Genomic DNA, 25,095 nt, shown 5'->3' with positions numbered 1-25,095 from the left:
ACTTATGGCTTGTCCTTTGATAAAGCTTTCATCAAAAGTGTTTCGCTGATTCCTGGAGGATTAAGATTAAATTAATTTTTCGTTTAATGAAGACATGGTAAGGTACATTGTAATTTTTTATTTTCTGGTTAGCAATCAGTGAGAGCGAGACTGAACTGAATTTTGTGTTTTGATCATTATTTGTGCTCTCGATTAGCTAGTCGTAATATTTTATTGATGGGCTATTATTTACTTCATTTATTCGCTTTAAAAGAATCGAGAAATTTTAAAGAAAACTATATTTCCTTATCTTAAGTACGTTTTGAGGATTGTTTTCATTGAGGTAGTGAGTTAATGTATGTGATATTAAGATAATTGTTTTGTGAGTTTTGTCAGGAGTATTCCTTGTGAAGAAAAGACGCAATAAGGTCCAACTCACGAGCGTGTGTCAATCAGTCCGGTCCACTACTCCACATTTTTGAAACAATTTTTTATTGCTTTGTTTAAATGCCAAGTTTACTGACTGGCCACTTTCTGGAGGTAAAACAGACTGAAGTGGTTATCTACGATATCTTCATTTACGTCGTCTGTTAGACCGATAGGAGATTGTGACAACCTGTCTATTACAATGTTCAATGACCCTATCATATACATGATCGAAAAATACATATAACTCCTGAAGATACAAAACCCATCGTGACAATCATCCGTATGTCCATTTTGTCATGAGAAAGAATTGTAACGCCTTGTGGATAAGTGTAGATAGAGGCCCATTTCCTGTACAGGAGCCGGCCGGTGAGGCCGTGTGGTTCTAGGCGCTTCAGTCTGGAACCGCGTGACCGCTGCGGTGGCAGGTTAGAATCCTGCCTCGGGCATGGATGTGTGTGATGTCCTTAGGTTAGTTGGGTTTAAGTAGTTCTAAGTTCTAGGGGCCTGATGACCACAACAGTTAAGTCCCATAGTGCTCAGAGCCTTTTGAACCATTTGAACCTGTACAGGAAGCACTGGAACACAAGTAGTATTGCCAGCGCCTTCAATTCGGTTCCTGAACAATTCCTTTCACATTTTGATAGATCGCAGGTACCGAAAGGTATTGTCTTTCTCACAGTCCTTCCATTCTCATCAGACTCTTGGAAAATTACAACTACGAAGTCTATCTTGGCGCTGCCTGTGCCCGTGTAAAAGTCATGTAATACATTTGGGTGTGACAGTGTCAGAACGATGACTAGTGGTGTCTTCAGAGCCTCAGATGATTTTCCTGCAGCATGATCCGACAACCACGGTGTTTTCTTCGCTGTTGATGCCAACGTCTCTGTAGCCACGAATTTTTTTTATAAAAGTTTATGAGTCCTAGGATGCCTCTCAACCCCTCTGTGTCTTGAGTGGTTTGAGGTCAGCATTTGCCTCAATTATTATTCGAGTTGGGCGCTATACCTTCTGCTGTTATAATGAGCCGTAGAAATTTTAAGTGGGACGTTCCAAAACACGATTTCTTGGTGTTTGTGGTAACACTGTGGTCCTTTAACGTGATGATATCGCCTTTCCATAGATCATTGTGGGCTCCAACGAGCTCTCTGATATCAGAAGATCCTCTACATAGCTGGCAACGTGCCTCTTTATTGACTTGTCGAGTCGCATCCAGACGACGAATGAACTGATAACGTCTGCCAAATGCGAGGAATGCTGCGTATTTTGGCAAGATGGATGCAGATCTATTTGCCAGAAGCTCGAAGGTCTATTGAGGAAAAGAATGACACACCATTAAACCTTAAAGTAGTTCTTCGTGCTTTTCTGGGCTGCCTGTCTCTGGCGCAATTATTGTCTAAATCTATCGATAATTTAGTAGGAGGAGGATTAATTAGTCCTTTGTCACAACATGCAAGTGTCTGATATAAATTGATGTGGCAAACTGTCTCACTCCATCATTTAACATCTGTTTAACTCGTAGCAAATCTTCAGTATGTGCGATCGATTATGATGGAACGAAAAATTTCCGATGCTGTGTCACTTCGAATTTATGTTGGTAAAAATATTTCAGCCTTGTCTTGCAGAATGCATTTTTACCTTTTCGTGCTTACGGGAAGCATAAATCCCACTAAAGTAATATGCTGTTTGTGGCGTTGGAGCACATACATTTCATTTCTCTCTAGTCCTAGCATGTAGCAAAATGTTTTCGGAACTTGGAGAAAAATACAACAGACCATCGTTTAGGTGTATAAAAGGCACTGAGTGATGAAATGGAGCAACGTGTGTTTATAGGTGGCTCAATGCATTTGTTTCACGGAAATCAGATCGAATCATCACCTTCTCCGTTACAAGAATATCTGAAGTAACTACTTGTGTTTTGTTATATATCATAGACATTGCTTTGAAACATTACTACGCACCTCAGTAATTCAGTTGATTTGTACATAGTTTGTATACAGTGGGATATATATATCCCGGCAAACTTCATAGAACGTAGGACATATTTATGTGTGTTATGTGAAAGCTATCTTCAATTTTGAACAGAGCATAACTTAATCATAGCTAACACTTGGTTCAAGAATCATAAAAGAAGGTTGTATACATGGAAGAATCCTGGAGATACTAGAAGGTATCAGATAGATTATATAATGGTAAGACAGAGATTTAGGAACCGGGTTTTAAATTGTAAGACATTTCCAGGGGCAGATGTAGACTCTGACCACAATCTGTTGGTTATGAACTGTAGATTAAAACTGAAGAAACTGGGAATTTAAGGAGATGGGACCTGGATAAACTGACTAAACCAGAGGTTGTAGAGAGTTTCAGGAAGAGCATAAGGGAACAATCGACACGATTGGGGGAAAGAAATACAGTAGAAGAAGAATGGGTAGCTCTGAAGGATGAAGTAGTGAAGGCAGCAGAGGATCAAGTAGGTAAAAAGAAGAGGGCTAGTAGAAATCCTTGGGTAACAAAAGAAGTATTGAATTTAATTCATGAAAGGAGAAAGTATAAAAACGCAGTAAACGAAGCAGGCAAAAAAGAATACAAACGTCTCAAAAATGAGATCGGCAGGAAGTGCAAAATGGCTAAGCAGGGATGGCTAGAGGACAAATATAAGGATATACAGGCTTATCTCACAAGGGGTAAGACAGATATTGCCTACAGGAAAATTAAAGAGATCTTTGGAGAAAAACAGCCACTTGTATGAATATCAAGAGCTCAGATGAAAACCCAGTTCTAAGCAAAGAAGGGGAAGAAGAAAGGTGGAAGGAGTATATAGAGGGTCTTTACAATGACGATGTACTTGAGGACAATATTATGGAAATGGAAGAGGATGTAGATGAAGATGAAATGGGAGATACGATACTGCGCGAAGAGTTTGACAAAACACTGAAAGACCTGGGTCGAAACATGGGCCCGGGAGTAGACAACATTCTATTAGATCTACTACCGGCCTTGGGAGAGCCCGTTCTGCCAAACTCTACCATCTTGTGAGCAAGATGTATGAGACAGGCGAAATACCCTCAGACTTCAAGAAGAATATAATAATTCCAATCCCAAAGAAAGCAGGTGTTGACAGATGTGAAAATTACCGAACTATCAGTTTAATAAGTCACAGCTGCAAAATACTAACGCGAATTCTTTACAGAAGAATGGAAAAACTAGTATACGCCGACCTCGGCGATTATCAGTTTGGATTCCGCAGAAATGTTGGAATACGTGAGGCAATACTGACCCTACGACTTATCTTAGAAAATAGGTTAAGGAAAGGCAAATTTACATTTCTAGCATTTGTAGACTTAGAGAAAGCTTTTGACAATGTTGAGTGGAATACTCTCTTTCAAATTCTAAACGTGGCAGGGGTAAAATACAGGGAGCGAAAGGCTATTTACAATTGGTACGGAAACCAGATGGCAGTTATAATAGTCGAGGGGCACGAAAGGGAAGCAGCGGTTGGGAAGAGAGTGAGACAGGATTGTAGCCTGTCCCCGATGTTATTCAAAGGACTTGGAAGAGCTGTTGAACGAAATGTACTGTGTCTTGAATGGAGGATATAAGATGAACATCAACAAAAGCAAGACGAGGATAATGGAATGTAGTCGAATGAAGTCGGTTGATGCTGAGGGAATTAGATTAGGAAATGAGACACTTAAAGTAGTAAAGGAGTTTTGCCACTTGGGGAGCAAAGTAACTGATGATGGTCGAAGTAGAGAGGATGTAAAATATAGACTGGCAATGGCAAGGAAAGCGTTTCTGAAGAAGAGAAATTTGCTAACGTCGAGTATAGATTTAAGTGTGAGGAAGTCGTTTCTGAAAGTATTTGTATGGAGTGTAGCCATGTATGGAAGTGAAGCATGGACGATAAATAGTTTGGACAAGAAGAGAATAGAAGCTTTCGAAATGTGGTGCTACAAAAGAATGCTGAAGATTAGAAGGGTAGATCACATAACTAATGAGGAGGTATTGAATAGATCTGGGGAGAAGAGGAGTTTGTGGCACAACGTGACAAGAAGATGGGACCGGTTGGTAGGACATGTTCTGAGGCATCAAGGGATCACAAATTTAGCAGCGTGGAGGGTAAAAATCGTAGAGGGTGGCCAAGAGATGAATACACTAAGCAGATTCACAAGGATGTAGGTTGCAGTAAGTACTGGGAGTTGAGGAAGCTTGCACAGGATAGATTAGCATGGAGAGCTGCATCAAACCAGTCTCAGGAATGAAGACAATAACAACAATAATTTTCAAGTATTATGTTGAAAACTTGTGTGCGATATTTCATATTTTCATTGTCAGGAGAATAAGTGTGTTTTGGGTACTGATTTATAATACTTTTTCCATCATTGCTATCGTCATAAACTTATTCTAAAATTATAAATTTCACATTCAAAATCCTTCACCGATTTTCAAAACTGGGGAGTTTAAAGTATTTTTGGTAGCGAAAATGTATTATTTTTCACAAAGGTATACAGTTTTTGAACGTTTTATTTTTCAAGAATTGACATGATGAATTTTAAACATGAAAGGGTTAATTCTTCCTTGGTGTGGGTCTCGATGTTTTCCTCTGCCTCTGCCTTCTCCCGTACTCTTCGCTCTGCCTCGTACCTCATTCGTGCCTCCTCTTACTCAGTCCGCCTTAGCCAGTGCTTAAACGTCTCTTCTTCTTGCTCTACATGTGTATCCCGTACCATACGCAATTTTACGCTTGAATCTGTGGCCTGGCTGCCTGCTCATCAAAACATAACCGCTTCGCCGGTCTATCCCTAGCCCTCCCCCCCCCCCCCCCCCCCCCGATTATGGTTTTACTATCGCATATGAAGTCCATACCCATAATCAGGTCTCTTGAAAGCTTCAGTACCACAAGAAAGTTCCTCTGTAGTGTGTATCCCTGACACATGAACTACAACCTCGTTTGCCTGTTTACCACAGTGTATTTGCGTCTTCTGCAATGACGGTACTGGCCACCGAACCTCATCTTCATATCGTCTAGCAGCAGCATCTGAGATCACAGAGATCTGTCAGCCACTGTCCAAACTCGGTTTTAATTTTATTTTTCGTGACGGTCACCTTGATTATTGGGTGGATTTCATGTCTGGTCGACGCTTCCCTTACCTCTAATAAGGCTTTGTTACGTGTCCATATTTGATCAAGTTAATTTTGTTCAACACAACCTCTTCCATCTCTGGCGCACCTGTAGTAGCAGTAGCTGCTGATTCGGTATCTATTTCACCTACCTTGTAGTCTCCCCTATTTCTGTTGAGATTTACACTGACTTCTTGTGCAGTGCCTTCTCGGAATACAGTTTGTCAGCCTTGTATATCTGAAGTAACCCAAGAATGGACCATCCTCTTCTTCATTTTCTTCATACGAAATGGATCCCCATTCTACATCGTCCTCTTGTTCAACATCCTGACCTTCGGTTCTAATTTTCTGCTACGTGACCTGGCAGGCGAGTAATTAAATGATCCTCCTCATAATCATAAATTTCTTCATCTTCTGCATTACTGTTTTTATTAGTCACTTCAACAACATCACCTTCCTTGTATGACAAGATTTCCGTCCTATTTACATATTTTGAGAATGAAAACATCTTCCAAGTAGGTTGTAATCTATTTATTATTCTATTACGCCAGCTCGGCTTAATCTGGTTTCTTCTGCGGGTGTTCCCACCTCCCTTCCTGCATCTGTCGCTAGTCATTGCTGTCATGGATGTCCCATGTGACTTTTATACCTTGGCTTCGGTGGTCTTATTTCGACAATCCGTGCAAGTTGCCTATTCCTCTCTGCATCTTGTCAGTATGCTACAAACTGTCACCCATTATTTGATTGATATTAATCCCCTGCTTCTCTGGTGATGGGTAAGGATTAGGTGGAACGCTCCGTCCCGGTAGTTTCTTCCTGTAGTTCCTTCTATCGTTATTCCATTATGGCAAGAAAGTATCATTTATACTGTAATGGCAATGACGGTGGCAACGGCAAATGATATTGAAATATCCGTGCCTTGGGTGGAGTGTATTCCCACCGATGTTGTACACCCGAAATTTACGCATGGAAATGAATTGTTTGATATTAAACCCCTCTTCTTCTCTCGTGCATGTTCTAGTTGCTACTGGTGACACTTTGTCCTCTTCCTCATATTTTGCATTTGCTGCAGACTCAACATTGCAGCTTGCCCTTGCGTCAAACTCATTCATTTCTCCCATGTGGGACCTCATTAGTGGTACACAGTTGTGTTGTTCCCTTGTGCCTGCCTCTAATCCTAGTACTTGCGTTACTTGTTCTCGGAATCAACGTATTGGTTTCTTTGACTCTTTTGGCTTTTTGAATAGAAGTAGAGATTGAATTTCTTGTGATGTAGCAGATGAAGTTGTGTTTGAGCTGCTTGACCCCATATCTTTTGCACAATTCTTGCTCCATCAATTTCAGATTACGCAACTCTTGCTGTACTGCAGCTTCATCTAGTTTGCTAATGTTGTCTATTTTGCGCTCTTTTATCTCTGCTATCTGTTCCTCCTGCTATTTCTGCTTACCGCTAATCTTTTCAATGTCTCCCTCTCTGGCTGGAAATTGTTCTAATAGGATTTTCTTTTCTTGAGCCTTTTGTGTGTCCCTAGCAATCCTTTTAGCCACTTGCACTTATTTCTTAGTCTCTATAGCTACATCTTTTACTTCCTTCGCTACTTTTGTTGATCTCTTTCATTTCTGCAGTTGTTATTATCCAATTTCCGTCATATCACTGCTTTAGAATATGCTATGATCTGCCTGCTTGTGGGAAAGGTTATGAGCTCCTACCCAGTATCTACCACCTCTCTATTCTGACTTTGCTCAATGTTTGTTACTTGATTAACTTTAGCCAGATCCTTTACTAACCTCGTTTGGCATCTCGTTTTCATTCAAACTACGAACTACACAAATACGTTTGGAAGAAACTACCACAATAAGATTTCAAGTAAAGACAATGCCTAACACACATATACAAACTCATCCAAAAGATATAACACTGCTGTCGACGCCGATATACAGGGGATGTGGAACAGAATCCGCAAAACAAGGAAAAAACTGTGAGGAAGATACATCAGTTAAGTATTTGCGCAACAGACTTTATCTGAATTTAAAGAAACGCGGTTCTAATGTATCGCAAACATTCTGCAACTAGAAGTAATATTTACTGATTATCATTAAATCGGTTGAACGTTCCTAGCCCAGGGTCGGCCTATTTATGCAAAATACCCCCTCCCCCTCACTAGTAAAGAGAGAGAGAGAGAGAGAGAGAGAGAGAGAGAGAGAGAGAAACGAAGCCAGTTAGGTATCTATCTACACCACGTCCCCATTTAACAACGCTAGTTAAACTGTACACAACAGAATTAATACAAGTTAATTCCCGGCTCAGCAATGGATGAATGAGGGAGAAGGATAATCACACAGTTTCCTTTTTAGGCCTAATCAGAGAGATGACTAGCTATGAAATAATATTCAGTGACACGATACATTCCTGACTTTATTAGCAAAAGTTGATTTTGTTAAAATCATTGGCATGCAATTCAGTAAAAAGTTACTTAAGACGCAATGACAATAATACTAAACACAAAATTGGAAATTTGTGGTAAGGTCTTATGGGACCAAACTCCCGAGGTCATCGGTCCCTAAGCTTACGCACTCATTAATCTAACTTAAACTAACTTACGCTAAGTACAACACACACACCCATGTCCGATAGAGGACTCGAACCTCCGACGGGGGGAGCCGCGCTCGCCGTGACAAGACGCCTCAGACCGCTCGGTTACCCCACGCGGCTGCTAAACACAAAACAGTTAAAACTGAAGTGACATTTAGTTGTCACAGTTAAGAAAGGAAAGCACGATGGTAAGATCGACTCTCTAACAAATTAAATTTTAACTGATTCAAGTCCGCTACTCAACACTGATTGCACTCATGCTAGGAATAGAAGTGAAGTTATCGCACTACTATGCCAGCCCCAGTGGCCAGGTAGAGCCTAACCGTGAAATAATTGAGAGTTGTTAAATTCATGCTGCCCATAAATCGCACCATCGTTGGAGACCCCGCTGTACTCCCACCACTGTAGGAAAAATGCGAGCCTTCCAATCAGGGGCACTGAAAACCCTCTCCCAAAAACTTGGGTCTAAAAATTTTACGTCATGATACTCCAGCCAATCTAAATGTCTTATTTTTGCAGCCTTTTACACGCTGTTTTCTAGCGTAGGAAGATAAAAAGAGAGAAAGGAAACAAGGGAAAAGAATGTTGGGCTAGACGCCGACATGCGGCTGTAGCATGTGACCATCATTTCCAAGGGCCTATGTCTTTTAGAAAGCTTTCAAGATCGGTATGTCCCCTAGAAAGTTTTCTCTTAAGGATGACCACGATATTTACCAAATCCTCATTCCACCATGGAAACGTCTCGCAGACCGTTCTTAGCAGTAAAATGTTAATAAGTGCGCTTCGCTGACAAAGTCCCTCCAGGGAGCAGATAGAGCAGAATTAATGGCGAGCTCCAGCATCCGTCCTCCCCCCTATCTTAGTCTAACTCCAGAAGCTAAAGCCTTCCCTGCCTGCTAAACCAGCGGAGGTTGGAACAGTTTTTATGTTGAACTGTCCTTGTTGCCCTGCGGCTGGTACATCACGCAGAAATCGTCTAAGTCCGTATCCAGTAAATGCAATGAAATGTCTAGAACTGTCTGGATGGAAGAAAATGGATAAATCGCCTATGCATTACAATTAAAAATAAAAGTCCATGCCGCAGTCTTCCTAATTTAGACTGGATTTGATCTGAAATGTAATTGATTTGCAGATTGGACTGTCTGTAATTTTCACATAAAAATGTGGCTACTTTGCATAATGACGAATTGCAGAATTAAAAGTGACGAGACGTACTGGAAATTTCAGCTTATCTCCTATATATGTCCGCAAACTGATGGGCGAGCAGGTGCTGACCCACTACGTCAGAAGAAGCAACTAAAAGTTGTTTCATTAAGTTAACCGACTCCCGAAAGCTGACTTTTTTTTTATCGCTGGTGGAGTAGAGTGCAGACGTGCCCGAGGGATGTTTATTTTACATAAAGCGCATTAACACTACATGGAAAACTGATATGAGTTACTAAGGTATACTTTCGCAAGAAACGCATATGACCAGGAACTACATAAATTTGTGCGCACTGTTCTGCACTTCTAGATGAGAAATTGATGCACAGTCATCTTGTACGGCAGATGTAGCATACTTTCGCGAAAAGCAGCTTCGAGTGTTGCTGGCTTTGCATTTGCAGACAGACTATATCTCACCAACATTTCCTCTACGGTTCTCTTATGCAAGTAGACAAAATGACTCCACTGAGCTCGTGTTTAAATAGTGGAATTATTTTCAGATTCTTTAATGAATACTTAGTTCCAGTTGTTAAGTGAATTATTGCCCACGGCTTCGCCGCAGTGGTAACACCGGTTCCCGTCAGATCACCGAAGTTAAGCGCTGTCGGGCAGGGCTAACACGTGGGTGGGTGACCATCCGGTCTGCCGAGCGCTGTTGGCAAGCGGGGTGCACCCAGCCCTTGTGAGGCAAACTGAAGAGCTACTTGATTGAGAAACAACCTGACCTACTGCAGGGAGAGTTGTGTGCTGACCACATGTCTCTATATCCTCATCCGGTGACGCCTGTGGGCTGAGGATGACACGGCGGCCGGTCGGTCCCTCCTGGTCTGCCAGGACCTGTGGACGGATTTTACGTTTACGTTAAGTGAGTTGTTCTGTAAAAGTGTTCAGTAGCTGCAGCTTTCTATTGCTTATCACGCTGCAGAACGTGCCCTACGTGTAACATGCTGTCATATGTTCAACGTTATCGGTTTCATTGTCTCCTCTATCATTGGCTGGAATTCTTATCACAGCATGAGGGGTATCAAATGCGTTAAGCTAGATGGTAGTTTGAGGTACTGAGATGAATACTCGCCAGCTGACATGTAAATAGGGAAATTAGACCACGTTCAGAGTAAAGATACTTCAACTGTCAACATTTCACCAGTAACTTGTCGAAGTATTCGTACGAAAGTTCCAGAATGCACTGCCCTCCAGCAAATCAGTCACGCTCAAATAAATGAGAGCTAGATGAAAATTGGAGTAGAATGCTCTAAAATATTTAGCGAGTCACATAACGTACATCTGAAAGGCAGATTAGACGCCACAGGAGAGGGATTGTTAATTGCACTCGACTCTAATGAGATCAATTTGAGTGTGACTGTGGAGTTAATGGACTTGTATAACACGTCTGGGTGATATCAAGTTGTTGGACTTTTTACAGGTCACCCGATTCGGTCGTGACAGCTTCAGGGTCATTCAAAGGAAGTTTTCGCTTAGCAGCGTGGAAATATCCAGATTGTGCAAAATTAGTTGGAGGTGACGTTAACCTACCCAGTATAGCTGGGACGTCTATAAGGTTTTGTATCAGGTGTACGGGTAGGTTTTCTTCCGAGGTATTTTTGAACACGTTTCCCGAAAACTGTCCTGAGCAGCTAGTTCGACAGCTCACACGCAGTGGAAATGTTTTAGACCCTGAATCTACAAAGGGACCAGACATCATCGTTATTGTCGGTATAGAGACAGGGATTAGTGAGCATGATGTCAACATGCCGACAATAGTTACTAAACTTAATACACAGGTCAAGATGACTAGCAGAATATTTTTGCAGAAAAGAGCAGATAAGCAGGTGGTAGCAACCCACTTTCACAATGAATAGAGATCATTTAGTTCCCGTATGATGGAAGTGGATGAATTATGGGCAAAACTGAAAGATCGTAAGTCGCGCTCTGGAGAAGTGTGCGCCGAGTACGTAGATTAAGGACGGAAACAATCCCATGGTTGTTTATTAACAAAACTAGGGAAAATGCTGAGGACGCAAAGGTTGTTGCTATCTCTGTTCTAAGAAGAACTCGAAAATGACGACAGGCAAAGGGTAGTAGCGATTCGTGGGTATGTGAAGAGATCTACGTGAGAAGCATGCAACAACAACCAGCGTTGTACCTAGCCAGTAGCACGAAAAATTCTACTTTTCCATAAAATCGATAAGCGGATCGAAGGCTTCTATTCAGTCACTCGTTAACCAATCTGGTGTGGCAATATGAGATTGCAAATGGAAAACTGAAATTTTAAATTTCACGTCTAAGGAATAATCCACGCAGGAGAATCTTACAAATATATCGTCTTTGACCATTTCATAGACCCCTGTATGGAGGGAAAAGTAATAGGCATCCTTCGCTTAGAGAGGCAATTGAAAGAGTTGGGGACAAATAAGTCACCAGTCCGGAATGAAATCCCAATTTGGTTTTACAAACAGTGTTCTACGGCGTTGGTCCCTTACTTAGCTTGCATTTATCGCGAATTCCTCGCCCAGCACGAAGTGCCAAGTGACTGGAAAAGGCGGTATATGAAAAGGATAAAAGAACATACCCTTAAAATATCAGAACAATATCATTAACATCGGTTTGTATAGCATTCTTCAGCATTTTCTCTGTTGCAATACAATAACTTTCCATGAGACGGAAAACCTTCTGTCCACAAATCAGCACAGTTTTAGAAAACATCACTCGTGCGAAACTCAGCTTGCCCTTTTCTCAGCCGGCCGATGTCGCTGAGCGGTTCTAGGCGCTTCAGCCCGGAACGGCGCTGCTTCTACTGTCCCAGGTTCGAATCCTGCCTCGGGCATGGATGTATGTGTCCTTAGGTTAGGTACGTTTAAGTAGTTCTAATTCTAGGGGACTGATGACCTGAGATGATAAGTTCCATAGCGCTTAGAGCCATTTGAACCTTTTCTCACGTGATGTCTTGCGAACTATGGCTGACGGGCAACGCGCCCATTCCATGTTCCTGGGTTTCCGAAAAGCGTTTGCCACGGTGCCCCAGCGCAGTGCGAAGTTGATGCTGGTACGCATACATAATAGGTTCCCAGCTATGTACGGCTGGAGGACTTCTTAAGTAATAGGACGTAGTACGTTATCCCAGATGGCACGTATTCATCAATCACAAGAGTATCGACAGGAGTGTCCTAGGCAAATGTGATATACATACATGTGTGACATACATAAATGATCTGACAGACAGCGTGAGCAACAATCCGCGGCTGTTTGCTGATGACGCTGTGGTGTACAGAAAGGTGTCGTGGCTGAGTGGCTGTTGGGGGATATAAGGTGCTAGCTGGTGTGATGAATAGCAGCTAGTTTTAAATGTAGGAAAATGTAAGTCAATGCAGATGAGTCGGTATAACATTGCAGTAATAATCAAATACAGCATTAGTAGTGTGTTACCATTTGGACCCTTTGTCTAGGAGTAGCGTCTTTGATAGGTAATAATAACGTCCTCGGTTCCAGGTTCGAAACACGCCACCCCGTAAATTTTCGTTAATAATCGGCATTGGCGGCATAAGACGTCACTCTCATTCTGACAACGGACTTGTCAATGAGGGTGGAGGAGCTGACAGAGGTTCAGAGCACACTCTTGTCCTCGGGGTGGGAAACTGCCCCTAAGGGTGGCAATGATCAGCGGCATGAGGATGTAGAAGGCAATGGAAACAACTCCATTATGACATATAACGTGTATCCACAGGGCTTGGAGCCTGTAAATGAAAAAGTGTGTCATGATGTTCGCTCCATTGGCAAAAGATTCTGGAATAGTCCCCCAGTTGGATCTCCGGGAGGGGACTGCCAAGGGCAAGGTGGGCATGAGAAAAAGATTGAATAACCAAAAGGATAACGTCCTACGAGTCGGAGCTTGAACGTGGTAGGGAATCAAGAAGATCTGAAAGCGAAATGCTAAGACATAGCACGGCTCAGTGAAGTGAAATGTAAGGAAGACAACGATTTCTGGGCTGATGAGTATCGGGTAATATCAACATCAGCAGAAAATGGTATAACGGGAGTAGGAAGGTAAAGCATTTAGTGCGTGACTGTGAACAGTTCAGTGATAGACTCCTTCTTATGAGAATCGACAGCAACCAACACCGGCAACGATAGTTCAGATACATATGCCGACGTCGCAAGTCCAAGATGAAGAAAGCGTATGAGGATACTGAAAGGGTAATACTGTACGTAAAGGCAGAAGAAAATGTAATAGTCATAAGGAACTGCAATGCAGCTTTAGGGGAAGGAGGAGAGAAAATGGTTATAGGAGAATATGAGGTTGGGGCAAGCAATGAGAGAAGAGAAAGACTGGCTGAGTTCTTTAAATGAATTTCGGCTAGTAACAGCGAATAATCTATTCAGGAATTACAAGAGGGGGAGGTATACTGGTAAAAGGCCAAGTGATAAAGGAAGATTTCAGTTGTAGTACATCATGGTCAGACAAAAATTGCGAAATCAGATACTGGACTGTATTCAGGAGAACATATAGACTCAGATCACAATGTAGTATCAATGAAGAGTAGGGAGAAGTTTAAGAGGTTAGCCAGGAAAAATAAATACGCCATGAAGCGGGATACAGAAGTACTAAGGAATTGTGAGATACGCTCGAAGTACTCTAAGGCTATAGATATTTCAATAAGGAATAACTCAGCAGCCAGTATATAGGTACAAAGAAGGCAACTGCGAAGAAACCGTCGGCCGGCGTGGCTGAGCGGTTCTAGTTGCAACAGTCTGGGGCCGCGCGATCGCTACGGTCGCAGGTTCGAATCCTGCCTCGGGCATGGATGTGTGTGATGTCCTTAGGTTAATTACGTTTAAGTAGTTCCAAGTTCTAGGGGACTGATGACCTCAGAAGTTAAGTCCCACAGTACTCAGAACCATTTGAACCGTTTTGCGAAGAAACCATGGGTAACAGGAGAAATACTTCAGCTGATCGATAAAAGAAGAAAGTACAAAATGTTCAGGGAAAACCAGGACTACAGAAATACAAGTCGCTGAGGAATGAAATAAACAGGAAGTGCAGGGAAGCAATTCTGACGTTGCGGTTGATAATGCAAGCAAGACTAAAGGAAAAATCAAGACACGTTCATAAGATATGTCAACCTGGAAAAAGCGTTCGCAAGATGTTCGAATTTCTGAGAAAAATAGGGGTAAGCTGTAGTGAGAGGTGGGTAATATACAATATGTACTAGAGCCAGGAGGGAGTAATAAGAGTTGAGGACCAAGAACGAAGTGTTAGGATTAAAAACGGTGTAAGACAGGGATGTAGTCTTTCGCCCCTACGGTTCAAACTGTACGTCGAAGAAGTAATGATGGAAATAAAATACAAGTTGAGGAGTGGAATTAAAATTCAAGGTGAAAATCAGTGATACGATCAGCTGATGACACTGCTATACTGAGAGAAAGTGAAGAAGAATTACGTGATCTGCTGAATGGAGAGAACAGTCTAATGCGTACAGAATATGGACTGAGAGTAAATCGAAGAAGAAGGAAAGTAATGAGAAGTAGCAGAAATGAGAACAGGGAGAAACTTAATATCAGGGTTGATGGTTACGAAGAAGATGAAGTTAAGGAATTCTGCTACCTAGGCAGTAAAATAACCAATGACGGACGGAGCCAGGAGGGCAACAAAAGCAGACTAGCACTGGCTAAAAGAGCATTCTTGGCCAAATGTATAAAACTAGTATCCAACATAGACTTTAATGTGAGGAAGAAATTTCTGAGAATGCACGTTTGGAGCACACCATTGTATGGTAGTGAAACATGGAGTGTGGGAAACCCGGTACAGAAGAGAATCGAAGCGTTATATGGTGCTACAACGAACGTTGAAAATTAGGTGTACTGATTAGGTAAGGAAAGAGGAGGTTTTAAGCCGAATCGGAGAGAAAGGAATATGTGGAAAACACTGACAACGATGATAGTACATCTGTTAAGACATGAGGGAATGGCTTCCTTGGTACTAGACGGAGCTGTAGCGAGCAAAAACTGCAGAGGAAGACAGAGACTGGAACAGATCCAGAAAATAATTGGTGACGTAGGTTGAGATGGAGAAGGTGGTGCAGAAGAGATGTTCGAGGGAGCTGCATCAAAACAGCGAGAAGACTAATGACTTAAAAAAAAGTGCCCTGCTTGACGCAGCCAGGTCGATTAAATGTCTAAGCCTAACCTTGCAAAGCGATATAAAATGGAACGAGCATGTGTGGATTGTACTGGGGAAGGAGAATGGTGGACTTCGGTTTATTGGGAGAGTTTGAGGAAAGTATGGTTCATCTGTAAATGGGACCGTATATACAAAACTAGTGCCATCAGTTTTTGAGTACTGCTTGAGTTTTTGGGACGCTCACTAGGTCGGATTAATGGGAGACATCGAAGCAATTCCGATGTGGGCTGCTAGATTTGTTGCCGGTAGTTTCGACCAACACGAAGGCATTACGGAGATGCTTAGGGAACTCAAATGTGAAACGCTGAAAGAAGCCCATGTTCTTTTCGAGAAACGCTGATGAGAAAAAGAAGAGAACCGACATTTAAAGCTGACTCCAGAATGATCCTACCACCACCAACGTAAATTCTGCATAAGGACCACGAATATTCTTGTACGGAGACATAGAGAGTCATAGAGACAGTTGTTTTTCCCTCGTAATGGCTGCGAGTGGAACTGGAAGGGAAATGACTAGTAGGGGTATAACGAAGTCTCCGCCACTCACCGTACGATGGCTTGCGGGCTGTGTATGTAGATGTAAATCGGCCAACATCTGAAGAGGCCCAGAGGCTTAATAGTCTCCCGCTGCAACGCAGGTAATCTCTACGTATTACGTAACTTCAGATATTTCAATGCAAGTCAAGCAATGTGTTACAGCAGTTTACTGTTCTAGACTTGGACACGATCAGTCCAATTCCATCCAGACATATTCGCAGTCGCTTTGGAGGAGATGTTGTGGACGTATGCTAAGTGAATCAACTCTGTGCATCCCACTCTATAATTGCCAACAGTACGTGAATCGAAGAGAGTCATTCAGTCTACCATTAGCACAATCGATAGTGGTAAAAGTTAGTCTATCATGAAGTGACTATAATACAAGTGCATAGCCCTAAAATACACTGTCAATAATAGAAAACAGCAAGGTGCCAGGTTTAGCAATTCAATCTCTTTCCATACACTATAAAGGTCTCTGACAACATCAAATTTACATTGACAAGCAAAAACATTATGAAAATCAGCTTAATAGCTTATTGTCATTCTTTGGAGCGAAATACATCACTGATTATGCGTATTAGGGAGCCAATAGTTTGGTTTTAGGTTTGTGGAGGTATGTGGCATTAGATGTCTTCGCACTGGTCCTGTGTTGTTGTTGTTGTTGTTGTTGTTGTTGTTGTGGTCTTCAGTCCCGAGACTGGTTTGATGCAGCTCTCCAATCTACTCTATCCTGTGCAAGCTTCTTCATCTCCCAGTACCTACTGCAACCTACATCCTTCTGAATTTGCTTGGTGTATTCATCTTTTGGTCTACCTCTACGATTTTTACCTTCCACACTGCCCTCCAATACTAAATTGGTGATCCCTTGATGCCTCAGAACATGTCCTATCAACCGATCCCTTCTTCTGGTCAAGTTGTGCCACAAAGTTTCCTTTCCCCCAATACTATTCAATACTTCCTCATTAGTTATGTGGTCTACTCTTCAGCATTCTTATGTAGCACCACATTTCGAAAGCTTCTATTCTCTTCTTGTCCAAACTATTTATCGTCCATGTTTCACTTCCATACATGGCTACACTCCATACAAATACTATCAGAAAAGACTTCCTGACACATCTATACTCGATGTTAACAAATTTATCTTCTTCAGAAACGCTTCCCTTGCCATTGCCAGTCTACATTTTACATCCTCTCTACTTCGACCATCATCAGTTATTTTGCTCCCCAAATAGCAAAACTCCTTTACTACTTTAAGTGTCTCATTTCCTTATCTAATTCCCTCAGCATCACTCGATTTAATTCTACTACATTCAATTATCCTCGTTTTGCTTTTGTTGATTTTCATCTTATATACTCCTCTCAAGACACAGTCCATTCCATTCAACTGATCTTCGAAAGTCCTTTGCTGTCTTTGACAGAATTACAATGTCATCAGCGAACCTCAAAGTTTTTATTTCTTCTCCATGTATTTTAATACCTACTCAGAATTTTTCTTCTGTTTCCTTTACTGCTTGTTCAGTATACAGATTGAATAACATTGGGAAGAGGCTACAACCCTGTCTTACTCCCTTCCCAACCACTGCTTCCCTTTCATGTCCCTCGACTCTTATAACTGCCATCTGGTTTCTGTACAATTTGTAAATAGCCTTTCGCTCCCTGTATTTTACCCCTGCCACCTTTAGAATTTGAAAGAGGGTATTCCAGTCAACATTGTCAAAAGCTTTCTCTAAGTCTACAAATGCTAGAAACGTAGGTTTGCCTTTCCTTAATCTTTCTTCTAAGGTAAGTCGTAAGGCCAGTATTGCCTCACGTGTTCCAGTATTTCTACGGAATCCAAACTGATATTCCCCGAGGTCGAGTTTTTCCATTCGTCTGTAAAGAATTCGTGTTAGTATTTTGCAGCTGTGGCTTATTAAACTGATTGTTCGGTAATTTTCACATCTGTCAACACCTGCTTTCTTTGGGATTGGAATTATAATATTCTTCGTGAAGGCTGAGGGTATTTCGCCTGTTTCATACATCTTGCTCGCCAGATGGTAGAGTTTTGTCAGGACTGGCTCTCCCAAGGCCGTCAGTAGTTCCAATGGAATGTTGTCTACTCCGGGGGCCTTGTTTCGACTCAGGTCTTTCAGTGCTCTGTCAAACTCTTCACGCAGTATCTTATCTCCCATTTCGTCTTCATCTACATCCTCTTCCATTTCCATAATATTCTCCTCAAGTACATCGCCCTTGTATAGTTCCTCTATATACTCCTTCCAACTTTCTGCTTTCACTTGTTTGCTTAGAACTGGGTTTCCATCTGAGCTCTTGATGTTCATACAAGTGGTTCTCTTATTTCCAAAGGTATCTTTAATTTTTCTGTAGGCAGTATCTATCTTAACCCCTAGTGAGATAAGCTTCTACATCCTTATATTTGTCCTCTAGCCATCCCTGCTTAACGATTTCACACTTCCTGTCGATCTCACTTTTGAGACGTTTGTATTCCTTTTTGCCTGCTTCATTTACTGCATTTTTATATTTTCTCCTTTCATCAATTAAATTCAATATTTCTTCTGTTACGCAAGGATTTCTACTAGCCCTCGTCTTTTTACCTACTTGATCCTCTGCTGCCTTCACTACTTCATCCCTCAAAGCTACCTATTATTGTTCTACTGTATTTCTTTCCCCCATTCCTGTCAATCGTTCCCTTATACTCTCCCTGAAACTCTGTACAACCTCTGGGTCTTTCAGTTTATCCAGGTCCCATCTCTTTAAATTCCCACTTTTTGCAGTTTCTTCAGTTTTAATCTACAGGTCATAACCAATAGATTGTGGTCAGAGTCTACATCTGCCCCTGGAAATGTCTTACAATTTAAAACTTGGTTCCTAAATCTCTGTCTTACCATTATATAATCTATCTGATACCTTTTAGTATCTCCAGGGTTCTTCCATGTATACAACCTTCTTTCATGACTCTTGATCCAAGTGTTAGCTATGATTAAGTTGTGCTCTGTGCAACATTCTACCAGGCGGCTTCCTCTTTCATTTCTCTCCCTCAATCCATATTCACCTACTACGTTTCCTTGTCTCCATTTTCCTACAACCGAATTCCAATCACCCATGACTATTAAATTTTCATCACCCTTCATTATCTGAATAATTTCTTTTATTTCATCGTACATTTCTTCAATTTCTTCATCATCTGCAGAGCTAGTTGGCATATAAACTTGTACTACTGTAGTAGGCGTGGGCTTCGTATCTATTTTGGCCACAATAATGCGTTCACTGTGCTGTTTGTAGTAGCTTACCCGCATTCCTATTTTCCTATTCATTATTAAACCTACTCCTGCATTACCCCTATTTGATTTTGTGTTTATAACCCTGTAGTCACCTGACCAGAAGTCTTGTTCCTCCTGCCACCGAACTTCACTAATTCCCACTATATCTAACTTTAACCTATCCATTTCCCTTTTTAAATTTTCTAACCTACCTGCCCGATTAAGGGATCTGACATTCCACGCTCAGATCCGTATAACGCCAGTTTTCTTTCTGCTGATAACGACATCCTCTTGAGTAGTCCCCGCCTGGAGATCCTTATGGGGGACTATTTTACCCAAGAGGACGCCATCATCATTTAATCATACAGTAAAGCTGCATGCCCTAGGGAAAAATTACGGCCGTAGTTTCCCCTTGCTTTCAGCCATACGCAGTACCAGCACAGGAAGACAGTTTTGGTTATTGTTACAAGGCCAGATCAGTCAGTCATCCAGACTGTTGCCCTTGCAACTACTGAAAAGGCCGCTGCCCCTCTTCAGGAACCACACGTTTGTCCGGCCTCTCAATAGATACCCCTCCGTTGTGGTTGTACCTACGGTACGGCTATCTGTATCGCTGTGGCACGCAAGCCTCCCCACCAACGGCAAGGTCCATGGTTCATGGGCAGGGGGGGGGGGGGTCCTGTAATTCTCTTAAATAACGGGCCGCTGATCTGCGTTCGCGGTAATGGTTAATGGTGCCCGATAGCCACCCAGATGGCTTCCGTAGGATTTGCATCAGGTGAATATGGTCGCCGAGACATCAACGTGAGTTCGCTGTAATGCTCCGCAAACCACTGTAGCACTGCCCTAGCTCCGAGACACGGACAATTACACTGCTGAAAGATGACATCGGCGTCGGGGAAGATATCAAGCATGAAGAGATGCAGGTGTTTCGTAGCTCTCAGCTTGTCTTCGATTACTATCACAGGTCCCCGCAGGGGCAGAACAATGTCTCCCACAGCATACTGCTACTCCCAACAGCCTGTGTCCGTGGCATGCTGCACGTTTAGAGCCGCCGTTCACGTCGATGCCGGCATCTGTGGACGCGACCATACAACTAGTGTAGCAAAAAATATGATTCACCCCAACAGCCGACATGTTTCCACTGATTCACAGTCGAATCCCGATGATCCCGTGCCCACAGCAACCGTAATTGAAGACGTCGTTGGGTCAACACGTGAACACGTAGGAGTATTCTGCCGCGGAGCTGCATGTTCAACAATGTAAGCTGAACAGCATGCCACGATATGTTAATGCGTGCACCAGTGTTGTGCTCTTTGGGAAGAAATGCCACAGATCACCATCTATCCTACTTTACACAGCTGACAAACCTCCAAACACCACGTTCTGTGAAGAGTCGTTGACGTCCAACCATTTAACGCCTAGTGGTGGTTTTACTGTCCTTGTACCTTTGTCCGTAGATGCTCACAACAGTAGCAATTCAACATCCGACCAGCTTCACAGTTTCCGAGATACTCGGCCACAGGTCCTGCGGAATAATAATGTGCCCTTTGTCAAAGTCGCTTACCATAACGGACTTCCCCATTAGCAGGCCACATCTTCACTAGGGTGGTCCTCCGCCCATGTCTGCCCCGCTTACATACTTTTAATACCGCGTCATATGCCTGCAACGCCACCAGGAGGCAACCAACGCCGTGGTGGGTAGTGGTCATAATGTTTAGTCTTATCAATGCACAAATAACACGCTTTTCAATCGTTGTTTCCAGGAACATATTTTACATTATAGCTCACTTAAAAATTACAAATAAGCACTTATTTAATTAACTGAAAATAATTCCACTATACAAACATGATATCTGTGAAGTGATTTTGTCTACTCTCATAACAGAACTTAACGTGAAATGATGGGGAGGTATAGCCTGCCTGTTAACTGAACAGCAAGCGGCGCGCGCGGAACATTTGCTATTCCCGGAAGAAGGCTACAGCTGCGGTACAGGACGACTAAGAATCAACTTCCCTCTAGCAGAGTAGAATAGTGTGCATAGATTTACATAGATTTTCTGTCCATATGCGATTCTTGCGTATTTTTTGTAACTCATAACTGTGTTCTGTGTAGCATTAAAGTACTTTGTGGAAAACACCCCCCCCCCCCCCTCTTGCACAGCTATATCTGCTGACTACGTTGCCAGCGATTCATAAGGCACGCTGCAGGGGGTCGACGTAACTTTGTGAAACACTCTAGAGTGGCTTGTTGTGTTGCAGTGCGGTGGATAGAGCCGGGAAGCACCTACTCGCTCTTCAGTTTTCCGACCAAGGAAAGAGGGAAGTGCACAGCCACAATCCAACAATTCCCTCGCAGTTCTATGCTCCACCCCCACCCCACTCTCCTGCTTCACTTTGTTCCACCCCCAGGACACAATTTTTCCCATAATACAGCCTCACTGCACTTAAAGGTCGTACACACGTTTAATATTTGTCCTTAACCTACTTTATTTAACAGTAAACAGTAATTTTAAACCGATATATACTAATTTTAATAATCTGCTATTTTTGCATCCCTTACAATGCAGGAACTATTAGTCCTAATGAAAAAATGAATGCGATCTTCTTTAGTAGGAAATTTAGTGTATTTTATTCTTCTACTACTAAACATTTTCGCTAGAAATCGGGCGATTCGAGTTCTTTAAAAAAAACATTACAAAAGTGACCTTTGAGCCCTACACACCCACGTTCATAACCACCCGGTGGGAAGATTTAGTATGTTGTTCATGACACTTCCTGTTGTCACTGAAACAATTTTCAACTAAACGAATTTTTTCTCTTAATTTTCCCTCGTTGACTGCATTGTGATTTATGGTTATGATTTGGATTGTCATCTATAAAGTGGTATATACTCTCTGTATGTGGTATGGAATGGTTGAATGGTTCTGGTTAACCGTTCATTTCGTGAACTACGCAGTCATCGACCTCAGGAACCACCTGTTCATTCTACCAGTCTCTGCCTTACTGTCAGAGGGGTGATCATAAACCGTGTCCTACCTGTTAAGAGAAGCACAGAGAAAAGATGGGTTCGCAAAATCTTCAGTGTGTGAAGATACACTGAGTACTTATAGGATGTTCAGTTTACAAAGGCACTACACATCTTTAATGTCAAATAAACAGAAAACCTGAAGGGCCAGAGCGTGTACAAGAGATTTTAAAAGTTATAAGGATGCTGTCTGAGAGAAGGAAGAAGCAGAAAAAACAGGTTTCTGCCCTTCGGGTGAGCTACTGAGCTACAAAACTGGGCTACTTCTAGCAAAATCTCTGCTCCCTTTGATGAACGATGATTTAATAAAAGAATGCTTTGTAGCTGTAGCTGAGCATTTATGCCTACTTAAAATAGAATTGTTTCGCAACTTGCCACCATCAAAGGTGACAATCATGCATTACATAAGTGATATGGCAGATGAAGTTTCACAACCAGCTTGCAAACCTTTGTAAAGAATTTGTTGCATATTCCTTAGCGCTAGATGATACAAAATCACAGTCCGATATCTGCTTCTATCAGAGGCGGGACTGGACGTATCCAGTGGTGAGCACAGCATGAGGTTGCTAAGCGTAGTGGCTGCTTAGTCGACGAATAACTGACACCATGCTACAATGCTACAATGCTGGTGGTGTTGATGAAAAGCAGAGCAACGGCAACAGTTAAAAAACTAAACATTGCTTTATATCTACAACATTAGCCGAAGTTGACATTTTGTCAGAAAGGTACACAGCCAATTTCTCAGGAGATAGACGTGGCCGAAATATTAGTGTTTCTGCTAGATGAGTCAGTGGAATGTGTGGTGTTCTATACGCTCGACTGTGCACACAGTGTACATGATGAGTACAATGATGGTGATACGTGGGTAACAACTGAAAGTGATATTGAATCAGGTGTCGAGACACGTAGTTCGTCATCCTTGTCGGACAGGGAGCCACAGATCCCGTCCTCGGTGAATCGTAGTAAGGGGCCGTCGTTGTCCAAGTAGCGAGTACTAAATGCACAGGATAGTAAAAAAAAAAACAGTTACGGTATGATCAGATTCCCAATACGTCTCCAGCAATATGGCCCTGTAGTGCGTAAGAAAAATTACAGTTGTTCAAAGGAGGACTAGGCGCACTTGTCGGAGAAGCTGGAGTTAGCGAGCTTTAAGGACGCTTTATAAAGTTTACAGGGTGGGCACGATAGTTACCTACTACGTTGCGCACATCAAACTGCGCACGTCAAAGATCACAGTGATTTCAAGGGAAGCATGGATGGCGTCATGACTTCACAGCGCTACAGAAATGGAAGACGTTACATAACGAAATTTCAAACAAAGCGTCAACTTGACGATGCACAGCAAATTACAGAATCAGCCCGAAAATTTATAGATGAGGGAAACAAACTTATCAGTAAGGAATTGTTCAGTAAGGGATTTGGTTTCAATTCCTACCGATCGGGATTTGAAGTTGCCATGCATATGAAAGGAACCAGGAACATTATAGGTACGAAGAGAGTTATTCCAGATCAACTAACATCAATGCTTTAACGCATTAGTATACAATTATGCCGACTGTTAGTATGGATGATAAATTGGCTGGAAAGCTAATTATTGTGCTGCGAGAAGTTGGAGGTGTTCTGCACCCTATGATTCTTTCTCGTGTGCGTGATCTCCTAAGGGCAGTGGGGATATTTACGTCACAACAAGCAAGAGGGGGAAAATGGGGGTACGGGAAGTACAGCTATGGTATGAGCAATGCTTGTGGCGAATAGCTGGTCAAAATAATCTTGTTTTGCTTGATTCCTGGCCTGTGTACAAAAGTCATGCAAATTATCCCTTCTGAAAAGTGTGTGCGCTTGTAGTTCATACCACATAGAACCACTGGGCAAATTCGGTCTCTGGACGTTTGTGTTTTTCATGACTATAAAACATTATCTCACTATCTACAACTCTGCCTTAAAGGATGGCCAGCATTACAATAAGCTCCGCGACCGTATGTTACATATCCGGTGGCATCCCATCATATTCTATCGGTTCTCTTCAGCCCGTTGCACCAATATGGTTCTATATTCATTCTTTAAGAGTGGGTACCTAGCTGAACGTCTTGCACGGTGCGAGCATTTGTGGACACTGTGGGGCGCCATTTCTCATTCGGTTTTGGTGGTGCGAGTTAATGGTTTGTTTTGAGCATTTGTTGACTATCGATGATTACCGTTTTGAGAGGTGTAATAATACACTTCTGGCCATTAAAATTGCTACACCACGAAGATGACGTGCTACAGACGTGAAATTTAATCGACAGGAAGAAGATGCTGTGATATGCAAATGATTCGCTTTTCAGAGCATTAAAACAAGATTGGCGCCGGTGGCGACACCTACAACGAGCTGCACGAGGAAATTTTCCAACCCATTTCTCATACACAAACAGCTGTTGACTGGCGTTGCCTGGTGAAACGTTGTTGTGATGTCGCGTCTAAGGAGGAGAAATGTGTACCATCATGTTTCCGACTTTGATAAAGGTCGCCTATCGCGATTGCGGTTTATTGTATCGCGACATTGCTGCTCGCGTTGGTCGAGATCCAATGACTGTTAGCAGAATATGGAATCAGTGGGTTCAGCAGGGTAATCCTGAACGCTGTGCTGGATCCCAATGGTCTCGTATCACTAGCAGTTCAGATGACAGACATCTTATCCGCATGGCTGTAACGGATCGTGCAGCCACGTCTCGATTCCTGAGTCAACAGATGGGGACGTTTGCAAGACAACAACCATCTGCACGAACAGTTCGGCGACGTT

The sequence above is a fragment of the Schistocerca gregaria genome, chromosome 5 (genome assembly GCF_023897955.1).
Source record: "Schistocerca gregaria isolate iqSchGreg1 chromosome 5, iqSchGreg1.2, whole genome shotgun sequence".
Lineage (NCBI taxonomy): Eukaryota > Metazoa > Arthropoda > Insecta > Orthoptera > Acrididae > Schistocerca > Schistocerca gregaria.
This window is presented reverse-complemented; position numbering follows the sequence as displayed.